This window comes from Pantherophis guttatus, chromosome 3 (genome assembly GCF_059756535.1).
Source record: "Pantherophis guttatus breed Tessera chromosome 3, ASM5975653v1, whole genome shotgun sequence".
Taxonomy (NCBI): Eukaryota; Metazoa; Chordata; class Lepidosauria; order Squamata; family Colubridae; genus Pantherophis; species Pantherophis guttatus.
Window position 1 is genome coordinate 134,646,225 of NC_142065.1, and position 18,844 is coordinate 134,665,068.

Sequence of the window (18,844 nt, forward strand, 5' to 3'; positions counted from 1 at the left end):
GCCTGTTCCATACTGTCCTTGATTTTTTCCCCCTCCTTCTTGCCTCAGTCACACTGAAAAGGGTCTGTTTCAGATTGTATTCTCCCTAACCCCATTAAAAAGATAAGATGTCACAAATTTCCAACACAGTATTTGGGAAATCATTTCACAGTCAATTAGCCTTGCTGAGCTCTGCTTCATTTTGTGCAACATCAGTCTTTCTTTTAAAAAAAGTTACTTTATTTCTGTATCACATTTTCTGGAATTATATGCAATGAAAAAGTAGGAAAAAGATTGTTTTGTTTTGCCTTTTATTGGCAATGCTGTCAAAAAAAAACTTCCTACAAGTTTGTCTTTTTCCACACCCAGCAAAGTTAAAATTCAGAAACATGGGAAATTCAAATGCATTTTTTCCCAATATACTCCCCTCTTAATTTGCACACAGCTGAATTGTGATTTTCTCCCATTACCATCTTTGTTATACACCATTCTATTTCATTTTATTGCTGCTTGAAAAGCTCATAAAAAGACTGTATCAAGAACAGAAATGGAGCACCTACATAGTATAATATCTCACAGCAAATGGGTCTTAAGTCTATTTGATATTTCTTGCTTCATCAGAATACATATTACAAGTGATAAGGCCCAAGTTCAGAATCAAAGATTGTTTTTTCAAATAGCCATCCAGCAAAACCAGTGGTGAATGAACCGAATAAACTCTAGTTCTATTGCATAGAACACCTGACTTTAAAAAATATAAGATCCATCCAGGATAATATTGCTAACCTTGGTGTTGTCTCATGACACAGTTCCTGTGGAGATTTCCAAAGAACCATTTATTTGTTTGCTTGTTTGTTTAGAAAATTTATATATAACTGCCTATTCACTCACAGCGACTCTAGCCTTCTTTATGGACTCAGATTCTGTTAATGTTACCAAATGATATAGAAAAGTACTTGGAGGTACAGTGGCCACCTTTGCTTTTGATTCCATCTTTGTTAAAAATTAGCTTGAGCGCATGACCATTCATAGGAAGAACAAATAATAATGCAGATAATATGCTATTGAGACATAATATGTATTACGGCTACAAGTGTATAATTATGTCTTTAGGCAATATTGTAACGATACAGGTGCTGACATCAATGCTTGCAGGAATTAAAAATGGTTGTATCTCATAAAGACCTTTATGAAGAAGGATATGCCCATTATCTATGAACCATTGGCTTGTGCATCTTAAGAAATTTCTTTTAGATTACTGGATGATTGTCATTGCAACAAGATAAAGGTCATTCCGTATAGCTCTGCTCTGATGTAGGTCTACATGTCCTTGAAAAAAATAGGTTTATAACATTGGCACAATTTTAGAGGATGGTTTGTTGATGGAAGCCTTTGTGATGTTGGGAGCACAATGTCTTTTAACAATTGTCAGTGTATCAACTACATCTACTCCCGGTTAATAATTGCTTGACCAGGTGAGAGGCCACATACTATGGTACTATCTCTCTAAGTGGAGTACTTCAAGCTGCTCTTAAACTTTCTCTAGTGAATAATATGGTGCTGCCAGATAAAATCATATTATCCCAAATAAAGATAGTCCTTGCTGAACAATTGGCCTGTTTAGCAACAGTATGAACTTATGACGGTGCTGAAAAAGTTAATTTTATGACCAGTCCTCACACGTAAAACCATTGTAGCATTCCCGCCATCATGTGATTGTCATTTTAATGCTTGTCTTCTTATATACTTCAAAACCTCACTTTTGTTACTTATGTTGCACATTTAACTTTTGCTACTTAAATGGTATCACTTAATGCACAGTCAGATTCAAGAAAATGTGAAAAAATGTAAAAAAAATGTAGAAATTGATTTGTCTTTTAAAAATAAATTTATATATACTAACTGATTATAAATGTTTTTATTAGAATATGTGTTTTATAAAAAAATTCTTGGTTTTACTCTTGAATTTTCCTTTGAAAAAAATTTAGAAACATAAACATTTATTTATTGATTTTAATTTTTATGAATCTCTTTCAGATTTGTCAGGTTTGTCTTTTATTTTTTTTCAAGAAAATCTGGTAGGGAAGTAACTATCATGTTAAAAATGTAATCTATACCAATTCCTTATACCAATTGGTAGGAGTTTAGGAGCCACTCCTATGATACACTTGAAGGGGTTGAGCAATCTCCTACATGGAATCCTTCCCATAAACTTTTAATTTGAGTGACAGGAATGGAAAATGCCTTCTGCATTATGGAATCCCATTTGCAAATCATTATCCACCCATTCCTAAAAACACTGACTAGTATCATTATTATAATAAATTCAGCATCAATTCCAAACATTTCTCTTTTCCAGAGGCATTTAAATTGTCCTACTGTATTGTTACTGATTTTATTTTTACTTTTATATTCTTGGATTTTTTTGCTCTTGTTAAACATGTCTATAAACTACCCTTCATTACTCTGAGTGGTACAAGTTGTATGTAGTTTTGTTCACAAGGCACATTTCATATTATGTGTCAGTGATCTGCTAGATTAGTAGACTGGTGAACAGATAATAATTAAAGTCCTAAGTAAGGACCTATGAATTATTAAGGTAATGTCTAATAATATAGGCAGTTCCAAGTAGGGTGGCTTTTTTATATAAAGTTAGGGTGTTGAGGGCTGATAAATTCAATATATCCAGGTATCGGGGAAATCCTTTAAGAATTGCTCCAAGGGTTTCAAGTGATATACCAATGGGATTCTTTTCCCATAAGCTTTGATCTACAAGTCCTGGCATTTCACAATTTTTTCTAATTGTTTTTCCTTAATTCTAGCATCATCCATTATAGCAACATCAATGAGTCAGACTTTCTTCTTTTCAATAACTGTTAAATCAGTCACAATATGAACAAGATGCCTGTCTGTTTGGATTTTAAAATCCCCTAAGATCTTAGCCCACTTATTTCCAGAATCTTCTCAACTTGATAGTCTCAACAGTTTTTTCTACATTCAAATCCAAACCTCTGACAAAGTTTCCAATGAATAATTCTGGCTACTTAGTCATGACACTGCTTTGGTCAGTTTATTAAATTTTGCTGCATCAAATGGCTATTGTTTCATCCTTTTTATTACAAAGGCAACCTTTGCTTACATGTTGAACTTTCACCTTCATGCAATTAGTTGGCAAAGCTTGTTCTTGAGCTGCTAAAATAAAGCCTTTAGTCTCTTTCTTTAACACTCCTGATCTTAACCAACTTCATGTGTTTTTTTTTTATCAGCTTTTCCTTCTGTATTTTTCAAGTATTGACCATACATTGGCTTGTACTTCCAAATAATAAATTGGTTTCCAATTGCTTCTGTTTTCTGTATTCAACTGTCAATTTAAATTGTTAGCTTGAAAGATGCCCAGGTATTTGTAGCGATCATCTTCATCCATCTCTTGATGCTATTTCCATAGGGCATCTAGATTCCTCAGTTTTTATTATTTTTCCTCTGTTGAGGTTTAAGGTAGCACATTTGTCCAGTCCAAACTCCACTGCAATACCTTGGCTGCATATACTGCAGTGTTGAGCAGGGATTCTATTTCAGATGATGTTTTTCCATACAGCGTCATGTCATCCATATAAAGATGGAAGGATAGCTTGGCAGAAGTTTCTGATGTTTCTAATGTTTGATAGCCATGGCCTGACTTGTTTAGTATTGTTGACAGACAGTGAATTGGCAAACAGTGGTGGTGATAGTGAGTTTCCTTGAAAGATTCCTCTCTTGATATTAATCTCTCCCGATCTGTGACCATTGTCCAAGAACTGTGTCTTCCACTATGCCATTGATCTTTGCACAAAGCTTCTGATATTTCTACTGATACCTGTTATTTCTAGGCACTTATTTATCCAATAATGTGGCAGGGAGTCAAATGCTTTCCTGTAATCAATCTATGCTACATTTAAGTTGTTTGCTAGTTTGTTGTTTCTCTGATGTTTGGGTGGTTTTCTTTCTGCTCATATGGAAAGAGCTTGTTTTCAGCTAGATGCTGTTGAACTGCATCAACTACCACATTAGTCAGCAACTTGAAAGTTGTTGGTAAGCAAATGATTGCCTCATGAGGCTCCTTTGGATCTTCCTTTATTAGATTTGCCAGATGTCAACCAATCTTCAAGTTTACTTCCTTCCTGTATGTTTATTATCATCCTTCCCTCTGCTTTCACCCTTAAATTTCCAAACTATTATTTTCAGTCTTCTGATTCCTTTCTCCCCAGATGCTTGGTCTCAGTTTTTGAATGGAAACACTGGTTTCACTGAAAAGGGGATGCTTCTGAGCCAAAACCTCAAACTTCACCAATTTTTAATGTGTCTGTTTCCGAGTCTTTCTCTTTTCCTCTCCATCTTTTATCCCAGGACTAGCTGCAGCCTCTTCTGAATCTATATCCAGATGCATGAACAGGTACCAGTTAATGCTTTCTATTAGTAGAGTTCAGCCATCTGTTCTGTAACCAACAGCTTGAGTTTTGCATTCCCGCAGTAGGTCTCAGAATTTCCCAGTACAGTGCCAAAGAAAAAATAAAATTATCATTGCAAACCTATACAAGCACAAAATATTCTTATCCCTTGTGCAAAAAAAGGAAGGATAAGATGCAGTATATATATGCTGCTCAGATTTGCTCCACTTCCTCTAAATCTTTCATAGGAGAAAAGCACTCAGTTGATTTGCTGTATTTGTTTTATTTGAAAATTCCAAGATAACTTTCCCCTACATTGGCATAACCGTTTCAATCAGTGTTATTGAGGAAAAGTCTTACGCCGCAATAGTTATTTTTCTTAAATTAAAAGCAGAGAAGGATATACACTGAAAACCATTCTGAAGGAGTGGGGGAGAAAAAATAATAGTTTTTGCTAATATTTTAATTCTTTCCTTCTTCCATTTTTTCCGCCCTCTCCTATCACTTTAGTTACTTTTGCCTATAATAGCTACTCTGATCTAACTCCTAAAATGTAGAAACAGTGTTATTTAAATTGCAAATTAAGAATAATACAGAACAACATGGGTATTCCACTGTATATTTTGTTGCATCTACCGGCAACTTTGCTTCATCCGAAAATGTTTCTGTTTTTCCAAATAAACTCACATAATTTTTGCTAATCCCTTATCCCTTTGTAGATCTCAGTACAAAGTTGTCCCAGAAGTACATGTTCCTGGCTACTCAGAATTAACTTCCTCTTGTGTCTCTTTGTAGAATATAACTAATGGAGGGAGTAGCTTTGCCCCAAATAGCCAAAAGCCTAACAATCTCTTTTTCTCCCTTCTAATGAGGTTAGGGTGTTCACATTATGTTAACAAAGTTCCTTGCTTACAGATGAATGATTAAGTTTTCATATCCTATGTTATTTTTATTTATTTATGTATTTGGGAGAGGTGTAATGCAGGGGTGGGTTTCACTTACCTTTGCTACCGGTTCACTCACACGCACATGCTCGCTTCATTCGTGCATGCGCAGATCATATTTGATGATATCCGGTAGGTGGGTGGAGTCTCCCACTGTCACTGCTACCAGTTCGCCCGAACTGGGGCAAACTGGTAGCAACCCACCATTGGTGTAATGTATAGACCCAAACACTTTGAACAGTAAACATGGCCCATGGCTTAAGGCTGACTATACCCACATGTTGTATGGTTATGTATTAATCACATTTAAATAACTGTTATTTTCCTAATAATTCATGGCAGTGTATATGGCATTTTCTTGTTTTATCCTCCCAGCAATGCAACTGAGACATTTTAGATTGAAAGATAATGACTCATTCCCGCCCATCTTCAGAGCTGCAGGGTTGTCTCTGAAGTTGATTTGTCTTCACCTTTTAACCTTTTGCTAAAGGCAAATTTCATAGCAACTGTAGCATATGGCACATAGCACAAAGTCAGTGTCAAAAATAAGTGATGGGACAAAGTTGGAGCTTTGTTGTACAGTGACATTTACACACATGTTTTGACTACAGCTGCAACCACAGTGACTTTGTGACCAATTAAAGATTTGAGAAACCTAAAGAGTAAAGTGTTAAGATAGTTCCTTGTTTCTGAGCCCTCTGGAATGACACTTTTAACAAAGAGAATACACCTTAACTACACAAAACAAGCAAGGTCATGTATTCAGAAGGGAGTAAAAATAAATCTGATCCCAGGAGTCTGCCCTGTGTGTAAGTGGGGGGCAGGGGATGATTTAAATGAAATGCTTGATGCATAAAAAGTATCAGCCTGTATTGTATGTGGCCTAGCACACTACTGTAACAGGCTGTTAATGCGCACAATGATTGTATAATTTTCATGTTAGTGTGCCCCTGTGCAGCAGCCAGCACATAGCTGAATTTTCTTACAAACTGATGTTAAAATACTCAGAATCATGTAACAATAATTAATTTAACATAGTCTGCACCTTATGGAAATAACTTGAATCTCAGCTCAACATTAAAAATGTGCATTAAGAGGGCTCAGTCATGTCCTTACAGATTAAACATAAATTGTACAATTCCATGATTTTCTCCTACCATTTCAATATCATATTACTTTGCACTACTCATAAAAGAAAAGGAATAAAAGAAATAGATCTGGATAAATGGAAAAATCTGCAATTATCCTTGATAGGAAGAATAGCTACAATTAAAATGAATATATTGCCGAGATTATTGTATTTATTCCAAACAATTCCGATAAAACTGGGGAAAAAAATATTTTGAAAAAAAATATATATCTGGCAAGGGGAAAAAGCAAGAATTAGCCTAAAAATGTTGCAGGATGCAAGGAGTAGAGGAGATTTTGGATTACCAAATTGGGAACTGTATTACCAGGCTGTGGCATTAACAAGAATGAAAGAATGGATTGTATTGAGAAATATAAGATCATTGACTTTGGAAGGATACGACTTGCAACTGGGATGGCATGCCTTCTTGTGGTATGGGAAAAGTAAGATACATGATTACTTTCAAAGACATTACATAAGGAATGCATTATGGTTAGTATGGGAGAAAATTAGAGAGCAACACTATTTCAGGATAGCAGTTTGGCTTTCAACAATGGAAGCACTGATTCACCCTAACATTATCAACATGGGAAATATCATTAGATATAAAGACAATTTGAATGAAAAGGAGGAGCTCAAAACTAAATCTTGGTGGCGCAGCAGACTAAAGTGCTATTAAGTAGCACCAGTGCCTGCAATTACTGCAAGTTCAAATCTCACCAGGCTCAAGGTTGACTCAGCCTTCCATCCTTTCGAGATAGGTAAAATGAGGACCCGGATTGTGGGGGCAATAAACTGACTTTGTATAAAAAAAGAACACCGCTTGGGGGGGGCCCGAAAGCCCTACTAAGCAGATATATACAAAAGTATGAAAGCTATTGCTTAACGCATTGTAAGCTGCCCTGAGTCTCCAGAGAAGGGCGGCATATAAATTGAACCAATAAATAAATAAATAAATAAAATAAACAAGAATTGAGTGATCAAGGAATCGATATGGCATGGTATTCACAAGTGCAGATACATTCTAGATATGAGAAAGATGTTAAATCATATGGTTTTTATAAACAATTAACAGAATTAGATAAGATATTAGCAGGGACAGAAGAAAGATTGATAAAGAAATTGTATAGCTATTTATTGGGCATCAAATTGGAAGATGAACAAGTGAAGGAGACAATGATAGCAGGGGCAAAAAAAAATTGGTTACACAATAGAATTAGATAAATGGCAGAAACTATGGGACAGGAACTATAAATTAACAATATCAACTGCATATAAAGAAAATTTGTATAAGATGTTTTACAGATGGCACTTTGCACCAGCGAGGTTGGCAAATAGGTTTAAAGATAAGTCAGCTAAATGTTGGAAATGCCACTAGATACCTGGGTCTTATTATCATATGTGGTGGACATGTGTAGAAGACAAAAATATATACATGGCTGGAAAAGATGACAAAACAGCACATTGATTTAAAACCAGAAATATTTTTGTTGGGGATTTTACCTGAAACCCATAGTAAAGGGAATGCATATTTAATTATTCATGTATTAACTGTAGCTAGAATTATATTTGCACAAAATTGGAAAAGTGAGGAGATCCCAACTGACAAGAATGTGATTAGGAAAATATTAGAATGTGCAGAAATGAATAGTTTAACACTTACAATTAAAGAGAAAGAACAAACTGAATATTATATGACATGGGAAATATTTTATCGATGGCTAGAGAATAAAAATGGAAGTTAGAAACAAAAGGAGATTAATTAAATGTAGAAAATGTGTTAAAATAGAGATGTAAACAATATGATTGTTTATTATGACTATTAGAATTATTACATTTAACATTATTATTATATTCTTATCAGAAGATATGTAAAGAGGGGAAAATGAACATATTTATTATGCTCAATATTACTACTGTAAGATCAGAGAATTATTATCAATGTAATGAATACTGTTGTAAATTTTGATGGTTATTGCACAGAGATATTTGTACCCAGACAACACACTGTTGAATGGAAAATGGAATGTTTATTTTTTTTAAAAAAGAAATTCCTAGAATTACATATAAGCACATGATTGATAAACAACAGCATATACCGTATTTTTCAGAGTATAAGATGCACCTTAGTTTTGGGGAGGAAAATAAGAAAAAAGCTGATTGGCAAGTGGATCAGCCTCCCAGAATACCCCCAATCAGCTGTTCCCAGAGGTGAATTTTAGCAACAGGTTCCTTGATTATGAGCTCTGTGCCTTGCTTTTTTTTTTTTTTGCTTTTTTTTTTCTGCCTCTGAAACTTCTGAAACTCTGTTTCAGAAAAAAAAAAAAAAAACTTTTTTTCCTGCCTCTGAAAGCCTCCGAAACACAGCTTCAGAAAAAATAGCCTCTGAAGCTCTGTTTGGGGGCTTCTTTTCTAAAGCTCTGTTTGGGGGCTTTTTTTTCTGAAGCTCTATTTGGAGGCTTCTTTTCTAAAGTTTCGTTTCTGATGCTTTTTACAGCCTCTGAAACCTCCGTTTGAGAAGCTGGGCAGGGCTACATTTGGAGTATAAGTCCCACCCAGATTTTCACCCTCTTTATTGGGGGGGGGAAGGTGTCTTATACTCCGAAAAATATGGTAAGCAACAAGAAATTCAGTCCTAAATCTAAGTTGAAGATAGTAATCTCAGTGTTTCTAAATATGCAAACCACTGATCCAACTAACTAAATAATCTCACACTGGCAACAGCTCTCCAGAATTACTAATGACAATCTTCCCCATTCCTACTATGTATGCAAAGTGATTGAATCCAAGATCATTTACATGCAAAACACGTGGTTTATCACTGTTAGAGTCACCTTCCAATGAGAAAGTCTTGCATAAACTCAAATATCCATAAGTATAGCTAGGGCAGGCAGGACATTAGTGCCTTGCACTTTATTGGCCTAGTTTCCATTCCTAAAATCAGTTAGCAGTCTCCATGGAGACAAGGCTTTTCTTAAAAAAAAAAAAAATCTCATGGCCTCCTCTTCTTTCCTCAGACAGGCCCTAAAAATACTTTTGCTCCAATTCACATTTTATAGGGAATTACTTTGATCGTTGCTCAGCTTTGACGGATCTCAGAAAGCTAACGAACAATGCACTTGGGCTAGCAGCCCAATCTGCAGGAATGATGAAAAAGAAAGAAAGAAACTTCGATAATAGCAAACAACTTCCATATTGTGAAGAAAACTTCACCTAGGTAAATGGAAAATCACCAGGAGAGAAGCTCAATTTGAGGGAGGTTGGGAATGATTACTTTTGGAGATGTTTTTTGCAATTAGGTTGTAGACTTTTGAATGTTTTCTGCTTTAATAGTTTTACGTAATATTATATATTTGCTTATAATTTCCTGATTGTAAGACTGCTTGGAGATAACTTTTTTTTTTGTTCCAGAATATAGGATATTTTTTTAAAGATAAAGCTAAAGAACACAAATGCTATTGTCTGCACAAGTACTTTCTTTCAAAACATCACACAGAGGCATAGCCCATTGACTTTTGGCTTAAAGTGTTTTAGAAATTTCAGCAGGCTCCTTATTCTAAGGCTTATCTTCACTGACTTTCAGGAAGAGGACAATAGGGGAAAAATTAAAGTAGACTTTTGAGTTCGAACAAGTTCAGCAAGCTGCAAGAAAAGAGAGTATGTCTATGACCTATAATTTACACCCTGCCAATCCTCAATCAAGTTAATGCAAGTTATTAACCTGATAGCAGTTATATAGCATTATAAGACATGTCTCATAAATGCCACCAACAGTGGAGTCATCACACAAAAAATGTCTTCTTAATTTGCTTCTGAGTAGCAAATTAAGGAGAAATTTCCTAACCGTGAGAGCAATCAACAGAATGGAATAGCTTGCCTTCAGAAGTTGTGGGTGCTCTTTCACTGGAGGCTTTTAAGAAGAAACTGGACATCCATTTGTCTGAAATGGTATAGGGTATCTTCTGCTTGAGCAGGGGAGTGGACTAGAGAACCTCCAAGTTTTCCTCCAATTCTATTATTCTGTTTTCTAATTTAAACTCCAGAGCCACTAATCTTATCTTACAAGATGGAGCCCACTGCACTGAAAATTTCAAAAATATTTCCTATAACCATCACTGCAATTATGGTTTAAAGCAGTGGTGGGATTCAAGTAATTTAACAACTGGTTTGCCCAGGGTCAGGTTGGCCATAGTGGGAGGCATCCCTGTCCTCTAGCTCTGCTGCACATGCGGGATGAGCCTCCTACGATGGCCAACCTGACCCTGGATGAATCGGTTGTTAAATTACCCATTCCCACACCCACCCCACTATCAAAGTGGATCCTGGGTGCTGCGTTGCAATGGAGAAATTAGATATTGAGCAGCTGGCATGAGGGAAGGAGGAGGAGCAGGGAGAAGAAAGAGGGAAAGTGGCTTCCTCCTTCTCTCACACCAACTGCTTCATTGCCTGTTTCTCCATTGCAGTTCCACGCCATGGAGCTTGCCCATCCACTATCACCCAGATGCTCTGGCTTCCCCAAGAAAGTTGGTCAAAGAAAAAGGATTCTATTACTTGCTGAATACCATAATTAAACCATGACTTCCTAAGATACCATCTCTGTCACTGGATAAAGTGAAGAGGATGACTCAAGGCAGTGAGCACCTCCAGCCCCAACAAAGTGAAAGAAGAAGAAATGTGAGAGCAGTGCCCACCCACATCTCTTTTCCACCCTAAACAGTGGGCTTCTCCTAAAGGCCTCTGGTTTAACATGCCTGCCATACCTCTTTCCATTGCACCCCTGTCATGCCCGCGTTCAGGCCGTCAACACCTTTCTTCAGCAGCATCTGAAATCTGTGGAAAGTGGCAGGGTAGCTCACAGCCTGTGTGGTGAACTGCAACACCGGGTGAGTAGAGAGAGGGGGGGCGGGGAGGGAGGGAGGGAAAGAGAGAGAGAGATGGATGAATGGATGGATGACTAGGTGCACAGCTGACAGCTTCCAGTGCCGGAGAGGGCAGGGAAGCAGCCATGCTGTCACTGCCTTTCATTAGGGCGCATGGCCTGTGACAGGGCTCATCTTGCGGTCTCTTCTCCTCCCCTTCCCGGACATGGCAGGGCTTCCTGCCCCTCACTTCAGCTGGTTTGCTGGACTCAAGAAAAATTTAGCTACCGGTTCTACTGAACTGGTGCGAAGCGGCTGAATCCCACCATTGGTTTAAGGTACATAACAGAGAAGTGGAAGCATATATGAAAAATAACCTAAAAATAAAAGCTTCAAATTCAAATTCAAAATATCAAACTAAAATGTTGTAAATATATGTAGTGGGGTGATGGAGTGGGGATAATATTTGTGGGAAAAGGAAAAGAGGGATATTGTTAAACTAAATTTCTCTTGTTGTATGGCATTATGTAGTAGTCGGTACTCATGCACTGATAATAATCCAGTACTGGATTAATGGGGGAAGGATTTGCAAAACTGAATTTAAAACTTGCTTTAAGAAAAATACTTTTTTGCAAATGTGCCAGCCTTGACATTTATAGAATGGTTTGTGAATGTCAGTGCCTTACTTTCCTCCTAAGGGAGTACGTTTTTTCCTCTTGGTATTGAAAATGACTCTTTTTTAAAAAACAGCAATATTCTTATCATGAAAAGATACAATATTCCTATCTTTTACTTTGTAAAAGCCAAGGCATTTGTCTGTCAGGTTTAAATTCTGTCTTTCAAAGAGACATAAGGTCAGGTTGTTTCACTCACATGTTACTTACTATCCCTCAACATTCAATAAGCTAATAGTGGAATCAGGGCTGCATATTACTGCTGTAGAGCAATCTGAATTTGAAGAGGAAAAGTAAATTAGAGCAGGGGTGTCAAACTGACGGCCCGTGGACTGGATACATTATGTGCAGGCCACGCCCACCCCAGCTCCACAAAGGGGGAAAATATCACGATATGTCACATGACAGCAACGTGACGCCATGAGTTTGACACCCATGATTTAGAGTATGTGTGAGAATGCATGGAGCACCTGTTGGCAATCCCTTACAAACACTTAAATGAGATTCCATGAGAAAGATAAGTTTCTTATATGGAAGAGTGACAAATGCTTTATGCGTGCCTGTCCATGTTCCAAATCATGTTTTCCCCTTCACTGCACAGCTTTAGTAAAGATATATGACCATATATGTACTGCATACACACTTCAAGATTTCCAAATCCTCTAGGATCTGGAAATCCTTAGGACTTCAGGGGCAATGCTTATATTACTATAAGCATTAAATATTACTTATATTATTTAAAAATGAGATTAGAGCCATAAACTACATGAGACAGAGAGACATCCCATTAATTATGTATATATAATTATTATATATAGTTTGAGAACGGAATCTCTGAGAGTTGAAAATTCTACTTTTAGAATTTTCTGCTCTCAGGAATCTTTCTTTCTTTCTTTCTTTCTTTGTTAATGCAGCAGAGCATTGTAAGTACGATACATTTCTGCAATCTGATTTTTTTTTTTTTTACAGTGAGGGAGGATACCTTTAAGTCACTGTTAACTCCTGGATTAGTTCCTGCTGTTTTCCTGGCCAGAGTTTTTAGAACTAGTATTGCCTCCTTCCCAGGACTGAGAAAGTGTGATTGGCCCAAAGTCACCCAAGTAACTTTGTGCATAAGGCAGGACTGAAAACTCATAGTGTTCCAGTTTCTAGCTTAGTACCTTAACCACTACTCTAATCTGGCTCTCTAATCTGAAATTATGCATCATGTGCTAGTACCTCCTGATTCTTGCCCACAAAACATGCTTTCCAGCAAGATATCCAATGACTCCTAACTGAAAAGTTTCATTTGTGATGGCTTTAACTCAGTGGTGAAATTCAATTTTTTTTAACTACTGGTTCTGTGGGTGTGGCTTGGTGGGCGTGGTGTGACATGGTGGAAGTGGCTTGGTGGGCATGGCAGGGGAAGGATACTGCAAAATCTCTATTCCCACTCCACTCCAGAGGAAGGATACTGCAAAATCTCCATTCCCACCCCACTCTGGGGCCAGCCAGAGGTGATATTTGCCAGTTCTCCGGACTACTCAAAATTTCCGCTACCGGTTCTCTGAACTGCTAAAAATTTCCTCAAATCTTGTTTATATACTTCCTCAAACACTTGCTGAAATCATTCTCTTCATGAAACCTTGAATACCATTAAGCTCCTGCCAAGACTTAATACATGCCTTGGTTTTGTTCCTTAGGTAGGGCAGTTCAAGAGGCAAGGGGAAAGGAATCTTGGTTAATTAAGCTTCTGATGGGTAATAACATTCTTCAGACATGAGTTCCACAAGAGTTTTTTAAACTGTGCTCCATGGACTCTAAAGTTGGGGGGGTCTCTGAGAGACTAATAGCAAAGAATAAACATTAAATGTAGCCAATTTTCTATTCCTATAACTATAGCCCTCTTGATCAAGGATTGTGGGAATTATTTTTAATGTGAAAAACTTTGGCAGCCTTTATTAAACCTCACTAAGCCTCATTTCTTCAAAATGTACTGAATAGGAATTGTATTTATTATAAAAGGTTGTATAAGTTGTAAATTGTATAAGTTATAAAAGGTTTGTGCTGTTTATTGGAAAAGTTATTGGACCCCTCTGGGGAAGGATGGCTAATTATGTTGAGGGAGTATGCTTCAATGTCTAGAATCACTTCATAGTTAAATAGTAAATATGTAGAATTTATTTTGAAATTATTTTAGCCTACAATACTTTCAAATACATGGATTTGTGCCACATCCAAAATTGGGATTTTAGAATTTATATTCTAATTTGACACATTACCTAGATATAATTTACTGTAGTTCTTAAGGTATTGTTTGTGAGCTATAGTCTTTCTCTTTGTTTTTTCAATGACTTCAACTGTGTTAACTAAGTACCTTTAAAATTTAATATAGATATTTTGACTAGCAAATGGGTAGGGACTATCTTGTAGTATTATACGCTATAGGTAAACTATAGTAATCATATGATATTTATATATGATGGCTATCTACCTGCATTCTACTGTTTAAAATTGATTTGTATCTATTTTATCTACTTTAAATTTTGTGTTTATGTTAGCTTTTTCTTTAGTTTTTTAAATAAGAATAAAAAGAGTTGTGACAAGGAAAGGTTTTACATGGCTTGTACATTAAAAGAAAAAAGGAAACCTCAGGAGGCAAAGCAGATAACAAGACCTGGCAATGGATAACAGCAGGAAAATTGAAAAAAGAGAAACAGAGAGGCTAATTCTGACCACACAAGACCAAACCTTAAAAATGAATGCATACAAGCTAGAATTTAGAAGACAGCAAGAGACAGAAAATGCCTCTTCTACAAAGAAGCTGAAGAAACAGAAAACCTCCTAGGTAACTACTGCAATGTCACACAAATTAGTAACAAAGAAAGGCATGAAAATAGTTGCTAGAATGGTGCATTGGAATATCTGCAAGAAATACTACTTGTCTGAAAGCAAGAACAATGGTAGCACAAAGTAGACAAAGTAATAGAAAATGAAGAAACTAAAATGTTCTGGGACTTTAGATCTGAAAGAGACAAGCATCTCCCAAACAACACACTGGACTTAACAATTGTGAATAAGAATAATAAAACTGTCTGGACAGGGGTGAAATCTACTTATCTTCCCTACCGGTTCAGAAGTGTGCATGCCCGCACACATCATGTGCAATTTTGGACCCTCTGTGCATGTGCAGTCTTTTGCGCATGCGCAGAGGGTTAAAAACAGGTTAAAACCAGGAAGTAACGATGTCTGGGCAGGTGGGCAGAGCCTCACGCTGCTGCCGCTACTGGTTCTCTGAACGACCCACTGCCGCTACTGGTTCGGCCGAACTGGTACGAATAGGTAGCATTTCACCCCTGTATGTGGATAGTGTACATGGCATACCTGGAGACAATAAAATAAAAGAGAAAGAACTGGAGAAATTCACAAAATATGAAGAACTGCAAATAAAAGTAGAACTATGGTAAAAGAAAACAAAGCTAGTCATAGTAGTAGATGCTTTGGCTGCAATTCCAAAACATCTGAAGCACCACTTGAACTTCATTAGCATTGCCAAAATCATCATCAGTCAATTGCAAAAGGCAGCTTTACTTGGAACAGTTTACATCCTAGGACAATACCTTTAACATTATTCAACAACCTCTGCCTTAGGTCAAGGTCTTTAGGAAAGATTCAATAGGTAGACAAAAATGCTAAATTCAGTTTAAACATCTGGCTGACTGTGTAATGAACCATAATAGGGAAAAAATGGTAAAGTGAATCTACATCAAAGATCAATGGCATAGCACTCACAGGCAACATACTATCTGCTACTGAATGTTTCTAGAAGTCATTCAGGAAATTCCAAATTCTATGTGTCTAGATTTAGATAGATATTTATCTATCCAAACGCTGCAAAATTTCTGTGAGAAAACAGGAGATTTTGTAAAAAGTTCACAACTTTTCAAAAGGTGTTTTAGCCACCCACAATTTTATGTGAAATCACATAATGGTGCCTATCTTGCAAAGTGACTCTGATTCTCTGAACTGTACTGTCTAGTCATCCAATTAACAAGCATCATTCATCCCTGCTTCTTTCATGAGTTCACTGTCTAAAAGGGTTCCCAAAATAAAAAGAGACCATGAGATTGCTCAGCCATGTCCCATTCATTAAGATAGTAAGATTGCAAGCAACACTGGGTAAGTAGAAGGAGAGGCTGGGGCATCCCAGAGCAGATAAGGACAGCAGGGTTGTGAATGATGCCAATTTGTTCTGGACAGCAGCTTAACTTTGCACATGCCAATGAGTCTTCAACTCCAATCCCTGTGCTCTCAATGACTCATTTGCTTATAAGGAAAAGTAATCAAGACCAGTAGTTACAAATCTACATGGGAAATAGTAAGCATAATTTCTCACAGCTGCCACATCTCTTCTGCACATTTAAATCTGAGGCATCCTGTTAGTTTCACACTTTTAAAAAAAGGCTTAAGGCTTGGCTAAATGTAATGCTAAACAAGATTTCCTACTGAGACAACAAAACTCCACAGGGGAATACTGTTTGCCCACACTGATTTCTCAGTATATTTGATTACTATAACAAAACAAACACTACAGTTGCCTCTTGTGGGAAGCCTTCATTGGTATTTATTGGAGAATAGCATATTCTTCCACAGTCATTTATGAAAACCCTTTCAAATCTATTTAGTTTGGGGACCAAATCCATTCATTTGGAAACTACTTGCTGCAGTGGCTTCCATGGGATCTCTCTGCTTTCTTTAGAATGAAGAAAGCAGAATCACAGCAACATGACACTTGTGAAGTTGTGACACAGGTAGAAAAGGATTGGGATTTGTTCTGTGATCCTGTGATACCTCCTTTACTCATTGTGATCCCCACCCCTACCCCCATCTCCAATGCTGCTGTTCTTCCGCATTTCAAATTGTGTGATCTGATTTCATGTCTAAAGGATTCATTAAAACACATTTTCTTCTTATCTGTTAAAATTTGCCAGCAAGCTACACTTTTATGCTTAGACCAAGTCTGCCAGATTTCTTGCATTTCAATGTAGGGGTTTCTGAGTCTGTAACATGCTAATTTTGAGAAAGTTTATAGCATTTACAGTGATAGTAGCCCTAGCTACTAGTGGGAAGAAATTGTGCCAAATTTCAGACAAGTTGTGCAAAGACAAGAAGGATTTGCAAAGAATAAGGGTACATTTTCTGAATGTGGTGAAACTGATTGTCAGAACTAAAAATACACATCACCATATGCGCAGAAGAATCCAAAAAAATTGAAATGTTTCTTGGGTGCAGTTAGAAAAATAATTAAATGCCTGTAACATGTAACACAATTAGTTCATGAACTCCTAAGAAAATCCCCAAGAGATTTATGTTTCTATCCAAGATGTTTTTTTCACTAAACATAAGCATACTTTTAATTTGTTTGATTGATTGATATAGCAGCAATCTCACATACATGGCTCTGGATGGCTTACCATAAAATAAATAAATAACAAATATAATATACAATATGAAATAAATAGCAGCTGAGCACCATAAAGTAATTATCAACAAAACTGGCATGTTCTAGCACACTTCTCAGGCTCATCTCAGAGTCACCTGAATCAAAAATACACACATGCGCACACACAAACACACACATATCAGGTGACTCTGAGGGCAAATTTATAAACCCCCAAGTGGCCTCAAGAGCTCTTAGGGAGAGTGCTAACTTCAAAGAAATACAATCCTCTCATTCCCCCCCCATCCTGTTAGAACCTATCCTTCTACCCTCCTACACCATCCAGTCTTCCCCCCACCATCCAGTCTCAACTGTCAACTGTCAATACCTAGCCTTCCATCCCCCCCACCATCCAGTCTCAACTGTCAACTGTCAATATATAGCCTTCCATTCCTCCCCCCACCCCACAATCACAACTGACAAAGCTTCTTGGATGAGAAGCAAAACGTTTTGTTCTTCTTCCTTAAGGGAAGTGGGGGAGGGGGAGAAACCAGCCTGGTTGCCTTTTGAAAAAGCGTTTTGGAGAAAACAGCAAGGGAAAAAATGCAACAGAGACTCTGGTTTCTTCTTTGTGCCCGAGTTCACTGTTTCACTGGTCTTTGACCTAATAGAAACAGGAAAAGGAGTCACAACTTTTGCTGATCCCACTTGTGACCGATATCTTGCCAGAGTTATGAAACTGGCACTAAATGCTACTTTATGTTCAATGTACAAGGCATGTCAGTAAGAAAAACCCCGTTCAAATGTAGGAAGGGAACAACTAACAGGGATGAAAAGAGTTGTGCTGTAAACTGTCAGAAAAATGTTCCTCTGTCCTCATGCCATGGCTAATGGGGTTGATTCAAATCTCCCAGATCAAAAAAACATCCATGTTTCAATGAACTGGCCTCTTTTTCTGCCCAAAGCACAACAAGCCCTGGAAAGTACTGCCTAGACACTGAAGGACATACAGTAATATATCTCCATGGCTACCTAAAGCGGTGATTATGATAACACACGATGACAACAATAATGAAATGGTCAGTGAAATAAGGTGCTCTGAGCATTGAACCCTCAGTGCTTGTCAGGCTCAAGCAACTGGAGCCACTGGTAAACTGCCAGGTAAGCAACTTTATTATTTTCCACCAAAATTACAAAATCTTCTCTGACTGCTTGACATCCCTTGAGAACAACCAGATAAGCCTTCATGGATCTTGAGGAAGATCAAAATTTTATGCCTTTTGTGGCTGCCCAATAATTCCAAGCTGGTTTGTCCCCTTGTCCTCTTCTTCCAGCCTAGCTGGTAGTTTCCCAACAGCACTTAGCTTGATGCTTGCTTAAAGGCAGGTGGGAGGGGTAGAGAATAATTTCACATCA

At 37.3% G+C, this 18,844-nt stretch overlaps 1 protein-coding gene and 1 long non-coding RNA gene across 2 annotated transcripts in view; one reads left to right on the forward strand and one right to left on the reverse strand.

The window, feature by feature from the left end:
• Nucleotides 1–18,844, reverse strand: part of CDH12 (cadherin 12) — a 769,924-nt gene that overhangs the window by 725,330 nt on the left and 25,750 nt on the right. The gene's annotated exons all lie outside the window — the stretch shown is intronic.
• LOC117662480 (uncharacterized) overlaps nucleotides 17,850–18,844 on the forward strand; it is a 46,466-nt gene continuing 45,471 nt past the window's right edge. Inside the window, exon 1 of the long non-coding RNA XR_009622485.2 lies at nucleotides 17,850–18,589. This is a non-coding gene — a long non-coding RNA (uncharacterized LOC117662480). The remainder of the gene's footprint in view (nucleotides 18,590–18,844) is intronic.